The 16,136-nt window shown below is 40.2% G+C and overlaps 1 long non-coding RNA gene across 2 annotated transcripts; it reads right to left on the bottom strand.

Moving 5' to 3' along the window:
* Positions 1–1,255: 1,255 nt before the first annotated feature.
* LOC111263128 (uncharacterized) lies at positions 1,256–14,548 on the bottom strand. 2 transcript variants are annotated; one of them, XR_002682051.2, is made up of 3 exons: positions 13,953–14,548; positions 5,049–5,220; positions 1,256–4,882 (listed from the first exon to the last, which is right to left on the bottom strand). It is a non-coding gene; the product is annotated as an uncharacterized LOC111263128 (long non-coding RNA). The 2 variants fall into 2 exon arrangements; XR_002682050.2 differs by lacking the exon at positions 13,953–14,548 and adding an exon at positions 10,748–11,187.
* Between the last annotated feature and the right edge of the window lie 1,588 nt (positions 14,549–16,136).

Below are 16,136 nucleotides of genomic sequence, written 5' to 3'. Positions count from 1 at the left end.
AGTGTATTGATACTTTCAGAGCAGTTGGTAGAATTTCTGCTCAAATTCAGAGATCTGTCTCGAATATCTTAGTGACGACGTATGACAAACTTAATCACTATCTACGGAGCAATATAGGGTAAAGCAAGCACAACGTTTGAGCCTTGAAAATAATGTTAACTTTGCATACCATGACCAATGTGTTGCTAGCACACAGATAAATACACAGCTTTGATTGAAGTAACAATTTTTTTTTTCTCGCAATATTGTTTACCCATTAGCAATACGAAGGTGGAGAGTTCAGAGGAGCAATTGTTGAAGTTGATGAATACAGCTGCGGTATTATACACATGTCACTGTATATAGTATTATCGACTTCTTTTATGTAGAGTCGTAAAAAAAATGTAAGTTAAGAATTGGAACCTCTCACTCTTAAGTTTTCTGGCCTGCTACCAATGACATAATAGTTCGTCACTACTAGGTCAGTACAATTAGCATTTAGCTGCCAACTCGATAATTCACAGCGTATCTTTAGCGTTATTTATGTCTATCGTTAGTACGTTGGCAGGCATAATGCTCTTGCCTCATAGAATTTCAGAAAACTTACGTTATTTTTGTCGCCGTCGTTATCGTTATCACGTCCTCGTCCGGGGGCCATTTGAGAGAAATCCAAGAAAAAATTGCTTTAAGGCACCCAACGAACTTATGAACAGACACAGGCTTCGATCGGAAAAACTTTTCGAAGCCATCAGAAGATCCTGCTGGTCGGTAGCAATAAGCGCAGGGACGGATTCCACACATGATGAGAATGTCTTCCATGCAAAGATGATCACGAATGAGCTTGGCATGGAATTCAAGAAAAGTCTTACTGATATAATCTTTAGATTATTAGCTCTGACAGAATAACACGCAACAGTACAAAACAGGTTTGAAATCGTCGAACGAAGGCGGCCACCATGGAGCCAATTACAGAGACCCCTTAGCATTAGTAAGCGGTAAATGTATGGTAAGCTTCACACCTCGTACCTCATATGTGACAGTTGATCCTATATATTGCTGTATGTATACTTCTCTTCTGCTTATTAACGATACGCTTTCCACGGTATTTTTCCGCGCTATATTTCTGTACCCCCTTTTATGGTCCTTGTGGAAGGCCTATGTTTTGAGTCAAATAACATGTAAACCGTAGATAGTCTACTGTTTATGTTTCTATCAATACCTATCCAAAGAGTCCTATGCATCTAATGTGCTCCATTAACAAAAAAAAAACAATTGGTTTAGTGAATTTTTCATGAATTTATTATTATTATTATTATATGGGCTATTTTTATGGTTTGGGTGTTCACTTTTAATTCAAACAGAAGTTAGCCAAAATAGTGTTCTAGATACGTGTACGATTTATATACTTTATCTATACTCACTCTTGCTATAACTAGCGTTTTGAGAGTAGTATATGATCAGTGCACGACAGCCATAACTATTCTATGGCCTACTATTGCACAGCTCAGTCTATCACAATATTTTGCTTTGTAAAGCACTTCGAGCCTTCGTTTTGTTGCAGTGTTTATGAATTTAACACAATGAAGCGTTAGTACCTGTCGGTTTCCATTTCAAGCTTTCACTCTAAATAATACAAAAACAGGCTCAGTCTTATTCCTTCTATCTATTTTAAATTCGTTTCTTAATACCGAAAATATAATTTAACCTAACCTTATTGTTTGTCTCGTCATTTTTTATATACTCGTCCTGTATAATATTTTGAATCGGTCATATTAATGCATGTCAAGTTAACAGAAATTTTTTTTCATTGCTTTCCAACATTTTCCAATTTCAACGTTATTAGCGCATCAAAGATTGCGGGCTCGATTTAAAAACATTCAATATGCTGACGCTTGAAATCACGTTTTTACTATCGTTTGTCATCCAATCATAGGATCAAGGAGCAGCCTTCACCTAAGGAAAAAAAGTCCTAGCAATTCTACATCATGTTGTCATCACCCATGTGTCATGAGTGGACTAGGCGTCATTTATTTAGTTCAGCTCATTTTTTAAATAAAATGTTCTTCGTGACAGAAACGCAATTTATTTACGCGCACCTACAGCGAAGCTGTGGCTATCGGTTATTATTCAACTGCTTCAGACCCTGTCTGTGGTTCAGGAGTTGTACGGAAAAGGGCATATTACCTTGCACTCAGTATCCGAAAAACACAATAGATTAGCTTTTATCGATCGTGACCATGGTTGCACGGCGCCTCACCTAGACAAGGTTATATGGTACAGTATGATCTGCATCACAGAATGATCGTAGCTGTAAAGATTCTAAAAGCAAATTCAACCGAAACAATCATCAGCCAAAAGGCGAAAACATTTGTAAATTAAGGTCTTTATAAATATCTGTTCGCTCACGTCCTGTACCTGCCAAAAAATAATTGATTAAGGCTCTGTGCCGCTCATCCTGTTATCTGACCTCAACCTTCTTAGGCATTATCAACTATGCTACTTTTTGATTTGGGAAAGATCGTTCGATTTTGTCTAATATGTTCCAATGATCGTCAAAAAAAAAAATCATGCTTCGTTAAAGATACGTGAACAATAGGACGGAATCGTGGGTTGACCTAACATCAAAAGGCAAGCTTGCATTGATCCAATTCGTCTCTCTTGAGATCTATCGAGTAGTTAGTTCTAAAGCATGTACAATATTTTTTTAATAATTATAAGTAATCTTTATAAGCTCTAACTATGATATAAGTCTGCAAAGCGTGAAACTAAACACTAAACACACATAATTTTATTAGAAATCTAGGTTTTTCTGCTAATTGAATTTGGTGGGTCTGTCGTCGTTAATTTCATTCGGCGTTTTTAACCCGTAAGTACGCGAAGAGAAAGAGAACTATGAGAGATCTGGATTGCACCATTCAGTTATACCAACTTCTTGTGTTTCCGTGCTTTTTGATTCTTGGCGAAGATCCCACCGTAGAAGCAAATATAGCCACCTGTTACAAAAAACTTGTTTGGCCTCCTAAATGAGTTCCTAATTGAAATTGAATTACGACAAGTTAAGAACCCAAGTGGAAGACGATCTGCTACAAATAGTCACTTAGCACTAACCTTGGAGTATCTGTAGCGTAATGTCTAATCTATTAATTCGTGCTATAGAAGCATAACGTTTCTTACACATTCCGTTTTGCACAGGATTTATAGCAAAGTATACATACAAGAGTACCCTAATTTTTTATGACCTATGAGCTTGTGGAATGACTTCTTGGCTATCTTAAACACCATCTCGATCAGCATCTCGAACATAGCCTTAATTCAGAGACGCTCGTGTCGTTCTGGACATCCAATTCCAGCTAAATAAGAGCATCCCGGGCGGGTCTGTCAATATGTAATAGTTGGCCTGGAAGCAGTAGCAAGTAGAATGAAAGATTCATTCTACACGTGTAGTATGTGATAGCTGCTCGTGGTGACGCGCTGTCCAAACTCAATTGTGCCGTAAAAATGAAACTGAAAATTTACTTTACTAAATGCGATCGCCTTATTTACGCTTGCCCTGTCTGAGTCTCCCTTCTCTTTGTCAGGAATTAGCGCTATGATTTTGACAGCGTCACAGTGTTAAAGCTTCGAAGGCCATCAAATCATCATCCAAATAATTTACACTGACTACGCTTAGCGTACGATGATCGTTGTATAGTAAACGAAGTTATTGCGTGGGATTAATAGTAGCGATGGTTCGTCTCTCGACGCGTACAGGTAGTTGTAGGTTTGGCCCATAGAAAAATCGTCCGATCTGACCGAAGGCTGGCGCTGTTGAGTATACGATCAAGCAAACCGGCCCTTGCTAAAGGATCAGTTTGGCATGCACCCTTTCGCGAAATACCTAGTTGATTGACAAGTATTGTATAACTAATTACCTGCTCCTCTTTTCGATCTGATAATGACCATCCCAAGTCAATTTACTCAATATAGCTAATTGTCATAAATTAGAATGTAAGGCCTGTCTTCTTTTTGGCATCATACAAACGTCGGTAGGACAAGCGAAACGTCGCCGTAAACGGATGCAGTAATTGTTTTAGAAAATTTGTTGTTATCACAACGAGTACACGAAACAGCGATCGTCATACAGGCTTTATAGACGTTATAGAAAATGAAATAGATGACTGATGAATCGTACGGGTTGTTCCGTATGTTTAGGAAGATAACGTTGTCGAGAATTTGGAACAGTTAAGCGTTTGCTTTGCCTGGCTCAAAGCCTACATTTTTTCCAAAACAGACTAAAAGCACATTGTATCCTATTTAACTCGCTTTGTTGAGCTATATTACATAACTCCTTTGGAGGCTATATGTTATCGATTGGTTACCGTAATGATTAGACGATTGAAGTTACGATAAGGCGTATATATGTATGGCCACACAACAGGACATCTATCTCATTTAACAAATTTCGTTTAAAGAAATTGCGACTATACACACGACGATTGGGAAAATCGTAGCGGCTCTGCTTATCGAGGCGACACCATGTCGCTGATAAAATACGTTATATATCCTTGAATGTATAAAATTTCTAAGTTAATCTTTTTTCCAAACGATAACGTTTCCGCTGATCGGCACTAGATTCTGTACGCCAGAAGGCTGGTTGATACAACTTGTAGCCTTGTATTCGTCACTGCTCGTAGGGAAGTATTCGAAGCCACGTGGAGTCGTATCTGTTGCCTCATTTTGAAAAAAGGCGGTGTAATGACGAGTTGGTGGAAAATTCCAAATGGCGCATATCTGTATTCGCATAGAAGATCAGGTAGAAGACAGAGAGGTTGTGCAAGAAATAACCATGGCTGTCGATCCATTAGGAAGGCAGTTTGTGGATTTGAGACGACGCTGGATCACCTTTTACGAGTAGTTCAAAATCCTGAAAACAGTAGGTGCTAGTATTTCCAGAGAGTTTGCGTCAACATATATCTGTTTGCATCCCATCTTTATTCTATCTCAAAGAATCACCTCGGCGGTACGCCTCGCCCTATATACAAGAATGATGCAAACTGCACAGATGCGTATGGGCTTGCGAAAGAGCTCACCGTAAACGTGCCGGATAGTTGGTATCACAGCCATCGAATGCAGCCATCGATTGGATAATGGCATTTTTAACATGGCGTTGGTGATAACGGTAACTAAATGTTGATCCACGTATCGGGTACAGACCGGCAAATGAGTACAAATACCTCTTCTCATCATCTCGAGCATCGCACACTGGAAACGGTTAAGAACTTTTATTACATTTAGATTCAAACTAATCTGCCCGTGACTGATTCAGTTTTCCACAACGTTTATATAGCATTAAGGATGCTGAGCGTCGCTTCTGAAATTTATCATCACGATAAATAATTTTAATCACGCTTATAACGACGATTAATATCTTTATTAGTGTTATCTGAAGTGTTATTTCGAGCAAAAAATTTCTTTTTTCGCTTTTACTATAAATTATCTATCGTCAGATTCTATCTAGATGTAACACAAGTTTGTTTATTCGTTGGCTGGAAACATTTTTAACAACAATGTATTCTTTTTATAGTTGTTTTATATATCTATATTATCTAACAGTATCCTTTAAAGCGATCTTGATTTGAAGAAGACGCCCAAAGCAGTCTTGCGGTCAATAAATTTTTATGTAATAAAATTCATGTTGGGGAGATATATAATCTTTTGTTGGCAATGGAAAGCAAGACGAGCTTGTCGCATCGGGTATTTTTAACGCTGCCGACACACGGTACAAGCGCTTTTTAGATAGGGGCCCTTCTTGAAGCTACTAGAAGCTATGGGGTTCGTGTATAGTCGCTTCTTAGAGTTATTAAAGCAAATAATGTACATTTCACTGGTGTCGGTGTGTGTTTGTATACGCGATTTATCGATTAGATTACATTTCAGTTAATTTTAGCGTTAGTTAACGTTATAAACGAGATAAAAAAAAACCATGCTACATATAGATTTCCTAATTGCCTCCTACCACGGAAATAGTGTCACATGATAATTTTTCTCAGTTTGTAGTAGAATGGTTATTGCCGGGCGTCCTTACGATACAGAAACATAATACACAAATTTCAGTCGACAATGTATGTCTTGGTATGCGTAATATTGCTAAATTAGCCCATACTTTATTATTAGGTTTAATTTAACAATATATGCTGACGCGTTACGTAATTTAGTATACATTGAGGTTACGCATTGCCACCTTTGCGTCGGGGTTGTCGTTTACTGGTCATATTGACGGTAGCGGTGGCGCCGACGGGAATGGAGTACATTTCCAGGGGGGCGGGGGGGGAGGGGGGTAAAGGCCATCACGGCCGAGACTTAGGCCATTACGGCGGAGCTCACTAAGGTGGTTCGCGTGTAGCTGACGGCAGTCGTCACGGAGGCCACGAAAGCTAAGGATCCCACAACCATATTAGTTCAAATATGTTGTACGTCCTGTACAGCATATTGGAACTAATATGGCCACAGTCAAAGCTCGAACAAACGCAGAGTGCAGAGCCACTGTGTTATCAAGGTAGCAGCAAGAAGCGTAGGGTCGAGTGTTATGCCGATCAAGCCGAATTTCAGGTTAGATTCATGACAGACGAACTGGGAACCGAGTCGGAGAATCCTGCAGACCCTGTGTTCGACTCTTCGGCCATTACAGGAGAACAGGCTGCACTGCCTGCCTGATTCAAGGTCTAAAGCGTCGTTTGAAACTATGGTTCTACATGTTGTTCTTAATACTAGTTTTTCCCGCCTAACGGAACATTGTGGCGAAACGTGTCAAAAATACAACTGTTTTGTTTGCTCCAGCGAGCATGCCATTGTGGAAAATCTGAAGTCTCGATTCTTCATATTCCGCAAGTGCTGAAGAACTCTTTGCCGCAGGCTTCGAATGTAGGTATATTTCGCCCAGAGTGCTTTGTAACTTCTGAATGGGCTCTTCGAACTGAATATGGTTCCACTTAAGGAACTGCAGATGGCAGGACTATGATGCTATTCAGTATGCGGTGTTGAGTGCCGCACAAAGGATTCAGGGGTAAGATGAAATTTGCCAGGGTACTCTCCACTAAGCAGAAACAGGCGACACTCTTCCGGCCTTCCTGTGTAAAGCGCTCGCGCATGGCTGAATACCCAGCAGACTTCGGAGTAAGTAATCAGCTTGACCAAGTTACTTCCTAATAGTTAATACAGCTTATATAACGATACCAGGAAATTTACGGAAGATATTGTTATGGAGTTGAATTGGGTTAGCAATGCATGTATCAATTAAACTGTAATAATTGTTGGTAGACGTGATTCCATGACGTGTTAAGTTAGACGTGTCGCAGACCCTACGTTCTGCTGTAAGTTTTACATTGCGTATATTTTTATATTACTATAGGTATTGGTCGAAACATCTGATTTAGTGAACTGTAACAATGAACACTTAATTAGCAATACGCTTTGAGTTGTTAATAAAATATTCTCCATAAACAATGTCATAGTGATGCTGTAGAATAACGATGAGATATGTTTGGATGGCGGAAAGTGCCACTTTTATTGTGATTCATATTATGGAATAAATGACGACAACTTACGAAAAAAACACTAAGCCGTTGAATTTCTCCATAGCGTTTCTTTTTTTTAGGCTACTCTCAGCTATTTTTTTTTTTTTTTGCACGCAAGTCTTCGGAATCGTCGCTTTTTGATGTAGGATCGAGCACTTGTTTCGGTTTGAATCTAATTAGGTAGTAGGCACGTGACAATTTTTACAGTTTTGTATTTGTCATTTTGTTAATGAAGTAAATTATTATAATATTCTTTTACTGAATATATGTGTATATTCAAATTAAATAGTTATAGAGTGGCTGTTTGTCATTAATCACCACAGATATCGCAATTAGCTTTCACCTGCATATGGCCTTTTTATTGATGTGCATTATATAGATTTAAAGTTAAGATCAGCCCATTTATGAGGTAATGATCTTCACTTCGGGGACATTGGGAATCATGTCATTACCTCTTTTACACCTGGTAGCCGTCGGAAACGTTTTCCATCGGAGTGGATAAACGCATTCGCTCTAGGTAATATTTTTATTCTTAAATTGATTGAATGGCAGATTTTGCTACAGAAATATGTCAAATCAATTGCCGACATAAAATTTTAGTTGGTACATGTACTATCAATTCGCTTTTTTTTTTAATATCAATAAGAGATGCGACACAAGATGGACCTCAAAGTTCATAAAAAATTGATAAATTTCACCGATAAAAGTAGAGATATGGCCACGAACTAAATATTGAGGGTTAGCCGTCAATTGGAATAACTCATTTCCTATCCAGGCGTGTTTAACGACATACCTCGCTAACTTCGCTGAAGGCCCTGGTCAAAGCAATGAAACCACCTGACAATATCTTATTGATTTTGTAATGCGTAAGTACGCTACATGTTTGACGTGATGCAATTATAGTTGCAATACCTAACGTATTTGTCTACGTAATAATGTACGTTTCGAAAAAACGCTTTAAGAATCTGACATGTTCCTGTTACGCTCGTCTCAAACGAGGGATAGGTGTCAGCGATGACAGCCTTTGAAAGCAGAAAATATCTTATTCTATATTCTAGATGAATTTTTAGTCTGTGCTGGTTTCTGAATAGTTTCGCAAAATCCTTCTTCTATATGTTATCTAGTATCATTGTGTCGACCAGTGTGGGGTTCTGTGGGGTCATAACGTTGCGCCATAATACTAACATTTTTAGAAGTTCTATTTCACCCTTATTTCAAACTCCACATACACTCGTAAGGTGCTTGCGACAAAGCCAATGATAATTAACTCGGAGTCGTGCGGCATATTTAAATATGTATCGTAAACGACGAGCTTCTTGTAGCAACCAGTTTCTACTCGTATCGATCGTGTGCGGTAGTCAGCTTTATGCCTAATTGCTATTCTATCCATTTTGGAGAGACATGAAGTAGTGATATTTATGTGATCACTGTTATACGTACGGCACATCGTAAACGCCTTTTCAGTCTTCTCGAAGAGTAGGAATGCTGCGGGTGAGCCAGAATACATAGAAGCACCTCGTCGCCCTAATGGCTATCTCGTTCGCAACTTTAACCTTTCACTTGTTACATTTCGTAGCACTCTTGCAGTAAAGGGTGTGTATCGCGCCTTGTCAAGGATAATAGCCTGTGTCCTCATTATGCATTCTTAGGAAAGGTTGCGCATGTTTCGGCAGCAGTGTTACGCGCTCCGTCTATCTCCGCAACTCAATCAACAAGCAGCTTCTCCTCTTAAAAAGTTTGGCCTGCTAGCAGAAACGATTGCTATGCCTATTTTAGTTCAAGAATTGCGCATGATCGTTACAGCACTGTTTCATTAAATGCTGAACGAAAACTGCCCTTTTTAGTGTCGTGTTTGGCACTCTGATCGTCCCCCTATCAAGCTCCTTGATCTCCGCAGTGAGTCCTTTTCGCGATGCTGTGACAAAGTAGAAAAGCGCCGTCAGGACAAGCAGAAAAATAGTCGCCACGCAAATAGAAAAACGGTGATATTTAATAGGAAATGTGATATAAATCAGGCGCTTAGCAACTGAAAAGACAAATTCTACAACTGACATTTTTCCCTTTTCCTATAAAAATATAAATGCATAACTGTAATCGGCGTCAGCGATAGCGTAGACAGAGAATAATCAACGCAACAAAGCGAAATATATAGGACACATTTGTCATCGTTTAACGAATGGCCTTGCTCTGTTTTTGGACCAGCTCAATATTGTAATGCATTATTATATAAACCTATATACCCTTATCTACTGTTCGCTATGCTATCTGGTAAGCAGCAGTTTTACACTGAATATGTGTTTCAGGCCACGGAACGAAATAGCATCGAAGTGCATCAATGCACCTTCAATGTGTTCCTATTAGGACCGTACCTATTAGTACATTAAGCAGTACTTACACCTTGAGCTAGATTGACTATAAACTTACATTATCGAAAATAGAAGTTCCCTAACATTGGTGGCTAACTTCATTCACCGAGGATTGAGTACAAGGTAGAATTATTTTACTGTTAGTAGTTACTGTTAGTAGGCAACAAACGCGTTATATCCATGTATTGTATTATCGCTCTTCACGCTTAGGAGGAAGGCTATGCGCTCCATTGTAAAATGGAAGACTACATTTCACCGACGAGCGAAATGATGTCTATACATGGTTTATAATAGCATAGTTAGCTTTCATAATTTAAGTCAATGTGGCCTAAGAAAAGATAGGTCCTTTCAGATGGAAAGCAGGTGGAAGAAATTAATTGAGGTTTAGGAAAAGTTGTCACAAATCAATCGTCTCTATCAGGATGGCAGTGGTGAAATAGTTTAGTTAAACTGATACGCTCTCATTTAGGGCAATTGATGTCGGTAAAAAAGCGTCGCTTATTTTATCGTCTATCTGTCATCATATATCTGGCCATTTCATGAAGTCTGCTAAAGAAAAAAGACTGGTACACAGGTAGGATCACCTATGGACGACAGAAGGAAGCGCAGAACATGTCAAACGGGTTTATTTTCACGTGACAAAAAAAAGGAAACCCGCAGTGAAATTGTGCAACATACGTGCACTGCTTCACATGTTTAGCCTAGCGCTCGCAAATATATGTACATATTGTATGACATATTTAGGACTATAATTCAGGTATTTTCGGATAATAGAAGAGTAACTAGTGGTAAGATATAGTAAAGCTACAATTATAGATAGAGTTATGCAGTAACGTCTTGAATGCACACCTGCCAATGGCTGTTTTCATAATAGTCGATGTTTTATTTACGTCACACACGAAGTGCAGTTGTATGCATGAATCATATGGCGATTCCCTTATTCAATTCAATGTAGCACAATTTTTCCGGTTCATATTTATCCTTCCTCCAATCGTACCTCCATACGGCTCACGACACAATTTTTTACATCAAATGCGTTCCACTCTGGTGGCTTCCTTACTGTCAAGCACAACTTGAAGCCATATCTTTCACGATGCCCGATGTTGTCCTAAAACTCGTACTCGATCAGAAGATGGGCCTGCTTGCATCGCCACTGCCACCAACCCCCTCTGTTCTGGCCCAGCTCCCGACAAACACTCGTATTGATGCCCACCACAGCCATCATGAAAGTGAGCTCCGCAGTGATTCTCGTCAGATACTCGGGTGAGGAGTGGAAAGAGGAATAGCGATATCGCGAGCCGAATAACGATGATACGTTTCCAATGAACTAATATGCACCTCCTCAAAGGAGGCGGAACTGGTGTGGGACCTTATCCAGCGCTGTCCATGAATTTTTCTTTAAATTCAGTTGTCTGGCCGACGACTCGCTATAGGCCACGTCAATGCCGTACAAACCAGCGACGTATACATCGACGTAGCATGGATTTTTATCGAACAACGCGGAGTATCAGAAAGATTGTTGTTTGTTTGCATCATCGCCTTTTCCGAGCTCGCGACACTGTGGCAGCTCTAATAAGATGTAGACTGTAGGACATTGAATAAGCGAGCGGCCCTTACAGATCTTTTAAATTGTAATAAAGGAATCCAATATTGAGGATTTGACTAATAAATCTGCGTGGAGATATTTTGTATCTAAAATGGTCTTCTAGGTTTTATGGGGTTTGAAGTCGCTTAGCTTGAATATAATAAACGTGCATACATGCATATTCATGTAAGGGCCTTTACAGGACAATGTTAGTAGCATGTAATGCAGGATATGAATTTTACAGTAGAGCGATAACTCGCCGCTCTTTGTTGCTTTTGATCGGTGCATAGCGTACCCAATATCCCCACTTTTGTGCATACTCAGTTAAATGTAAGTGGCCTCGAATGTCGTCCGGCAAGAGCTCTTCTTTTCAGTTCATTCATAAGGCGACCAGTGACAGCTTTCTCTGGGTAGCAGCTGAAGAGGATCACCGTCGGCCTCGAGCCATCCCCCTCATCGGAGTGCATTTTCCAGGCCTAAACAGCCTTTTCAAACTGCCCGTACATTGCACAGTCCCCCCACAACGGATTCGGTTAGTGTTAGATCTCGGTAACTGACTGTTGAACACTATCTGTTGTAGAACAGGTGTAAAAAATGTACTTTTTTTTTTCCATTTGACAAGGTCCATTTTTGAATTATTGCTTTGATAAAAATCTTACTCTTCCTTTTTAACACAAGCAATGCACTCTTATATAGGACGCCACGCGCTTTCGAATGGAACGCCATATTGAAAGAAAGTACTAGGGCAACGGCGAGCGTTTGGAGAAAAAATGTCGAGACTTACTGGCCAACACTATAAGAAGCAGTGTTCAATTCTTGCGTGCTTATCAAAGAAATGAACTGTTCGTTCATTAAGAGGTCACTATTGAAAGCAAATGGCCCCACCCGGAGAAGTTTACCATCTAAGCAGAATAGCTTTTAAATAGGGATGACTGTGAACGGCGTTGTGCGGATCCATTAATACAATCAGCGCAAAAATATCAAACGTCTACCTACATGACTTCTGCTGGTGAGAAGCGAAGTATATAATGCTATATAATGACAAAACTTTGTTTAGATTTATCCAAATACCGCATGCAGCTCGAAGAAGTCGATTTAAAAAAAAATTTAATTAACCAAATAATATTTGTAATCAAGTTGACTAAGTTAACTTTCATTGGTTGTCAATTTAGTATTTCACATACATGTCTGTGCATCCACGGGTTCTCGTTATAGACCGTAAACCTCTGCCGGCGAGAGCCACTTGTTTCGGGAGTGCTAAATATCACTAGCCGCTTTCAAAGGTATCCAGATATCCAGGACTGTTAAAAAGTAACCTGTCGTTAAACGATGCGAAATCTGTCACTCTCATGAAATTCGGGCTGGGATTACGTTAGCATTTGAGCTATGTCAATTCAAGGTTACGGTTGCTCTTTTCATAAAAACTAAGATCCTGGTATAGATACGAAGCAATGCAGGATAGGCAAACTCCATGTGTTGGAGTATCTCTCATTTGCTGAGAGAGGACCGGAAGTATATCACGATTACTGTTGCCTAGTTTGATCGTAAATTTCATTGACAATCCAGGACACAATGTTCCCCTTTCGGCCGTACTTCGACTTGATGACTTTTAATAAGGTGTGATGCGGCCATGTATTGTTCGGTCAGGTTCTTATTGTTGCCAAGATCAAAAAGTCAGACAATGCCTATAGCTCAGTCCACGATGAACAACGCTAGTGGTAAGAGTACTCAAACGGTCACAGACTCTCTCGTAAGAGGGGGGCTCTCGGCAGTACATAGTAAGCTAAACATGCATGTGATGTAATATAGAGTTGAACGTAGTGGTTGCGGCCCGCTATAGTATAACATTGGAAGCCGCCGGGTAGAGACAGAGGTATTACTTAGACAAATGTTGAGTGTCCCTTTTCCTTCTGAAGATACCCCTACGCTTATTTAATATTTCTTGAAGACTACACATGGCAGGGCTTTGCAACAAATTCTTCCTGAAGGTATTATAACATTATGGCATTAAGCCAATTACGAGAGCTCTACGTGATGGAGTAAGCTCCTTTTTTTCTCAGTGGCGGAGTAGGACGCATCACCCACAATCATATCGGGATTCGATCCCCGAATAATGCTCACCGACTTTTCGCGACTGAAGATGTTGGTATTACTATTGTGGAGCTTTACTTCGTTCACGTTTGGAAAATTACCGACAAATCCACATTCGTAAGTTAAGGAACTACAATGTATCTAATTATTGGCATACGCCACCTTTATCGAAGCCAGAAGAACGTATCGAAAGTGCGTCTTCTTTTCCTTTCGAAATAAGTCGAATATATCAAGAAAGCCTTTAAATGCTTTATGGAATTACTCAGATCACCATCGAGAAACCATTTTAGTATCTGTTTGAACATACGACATACTAACTCATTAATCGCATTACGTTACCGCTACTCGAACTAGTATACCTGAAAAAAAAATACAAACCAGTTCGTCTGCTAGCTGTCGCTTATTTCCTGATCTGTTTTTGGCTCTACGCATACGCTCAACAGCCACGACTCGATTCATTGTAACCTACTTTCCTTGTTTACTATGACGCTAGCACGAGGTTTTTCCAACATCTCTAAACAACCATTGCTGCACCATTACGGGCTACCCATAGGCTAGCGGAAAGCACTTTGCATTCCAGACATTTGACCATTTAGAACCGCAGTCTATCACAGCAAAACCGTCGTCTCATGACGCATCGCTTGAACGATGCTCTCGCATTTTGTCGAATCTCCTGCAGCCTGCCCACTTTTGGCACACACCATCGTCCCCAACTGTCACTGCATGCCATGTTCCAACAAACTAACAAGGCACCAAAAATAACTATACAAATCGCAACCGCCCGCTACTACCACTGTTTCCAAAATGGTCGATTTACCCGGCCAGCTCCATTTGTCAGCTCGCCTGCCTCTCCGTAATCACAGCGCAGACGGGAGCAGAAGTAGTCACCTCCTTCTTTCATCCATTTGCTTTCGCTCCTCTCTTGTAATGTCTTTCTTGTAACCTTTCTTTAAGAAGGCTTTTGTTTGCGCTGATTCCTTCCATCCTATCATGCCTGCGCGGTACCGTCACCCAGTCAATGAATTCCCCTCGATTGCTCGACAAGGACGAAATGGCAACGATGTGATGCGTCGCCTAAAGACCGAGAACCAAGTACGGCTATAAACGAAAGAAGATTTCGTCGAAAGCTCACGGTAATAGTTTTGGTAGCGGCAGCGGTGATGAAGAACCGGTCGATTCTTTGCGAAGTCGCTCTATACAAGCGTGAGGGTCCAGCAGTGGCGACTCGGATGTACGATGATAGGGATAACAATATATCACTTCTTGTTAACGGCGAGGAGTAGAGCGCGTAGTCTGTGCCGTGTAGCGGTCGGTATAGAAGTCAGAAGCGTGTACGCCTTTTTGCCTTCTCTTTCTTTCTATTTTGTAGCATGCAGCTAATGGGAAACCTTAGTACACAACTGTCTAATGAGTTGATCCATCGTCAAAGGGGCGTCTCGCTGCCTTTTGCAAGCCACTCGGAGGAATTGAAACAAGGAACGGGAGAAATGCGGGATCGTATGGATATGAGTGTGTATGTACCATTGCAGCATCCATACGCATAAATGGCGAGTTTGAGAAGTGGTAAATTGCAACTGCCTCTGTTATAGTAGCTAAGAAAGAACACAAGGACGAGCGGCCACAAGACGGGCAACGTTAAGGAAGTAAGCAAAATTCAGGTATATCTCAATGTGTTTTGTGACCCAGCCTGTTTCTAATTTCGTTGTTATTTGTTTCTTTAATTTGGTCGGCGGTTGCTAAATAACGCCCAAGAAAAGTGAGTTAGGTGATTTAAAAAGAACGTTAAGCGGTTACTGAAAAGCCGGCTGACAGAAAATCGAACAGTGACACTCTGGGCAGCTTTTATATGGATGAAGATTCGTAGTCCGCCTGTCAGCTGTAATGTCTTCACAATGCAAATAACTATATTGCAAATGATGCAGCGGGCGCAGTCTTTGGTTATTACCATACGAGAAGAACTACTGTGGCAAAAGAAAGCGAAGATTATGTTGTATTTTAACTGGCTAATGAAAAGTCAATACGATATATATGTTTTGCCCCCTATGCCAGGAACGCGTAACGGACTAGTCTCTACTTTTACGGATATACTCCATGAATTTTTGACGAACGAGTCTCCGTGACCATTTGTATAAATACGGCATGACTCTATGGGTGTTATAGGAAACATTCCTATGGGCAACAAAAAATTTCTTCAGCAGTGGTTCGGTCTTGTGGAGGATAACCGAGAAGACCAATATGGGATATGACTAGATAGATATACGAGTATGGAGGTGGCAAAAAGTGATATTTCAGAGAAACAGATGGTCTCGGAAGCTCACTGTAGTCATGAAGTTTCTGTATAGAACTTCTTAAACTTGAAGGACCGCTGTATCGTTTGCTAGACTATACGTATATTGTTTCATATCTTCGCTGTTGATTAACTAAGTCATGTGGCGTTTCTTAACAAAATAAAACTACAGGCGAACTCCATTTAGCTCAGCTCTACCTCTATCCAAAATAAAAGAGAAATATATCAATAAAGTGATACTTGGAAATGTCTATCAGAGAACCTATTTTTGGAGT

This window comes from Varroa jacobsoni, unplaced genomic scaffold (genome assembly GCF_002532875.2).
Source record: "Varroa jacobsoni isolate VJ856 unplaced genomic scaffold, vjacob_1.0 scaffold_737, whole genome shotgun sequence".
NCBI classification, from domain to species: domain Eukaryota; kingdom Metazoa; phylum Arthropoda; class Arachnida; order Mesostigmata; family Varroidae; genus Varroa; species Varroa jacobsoni.
The sequence above is the reverse complement of the archived record's forward strand: the minus strand, read 5'-3'. Positions and strand labels throughout refer to the sequence as shown.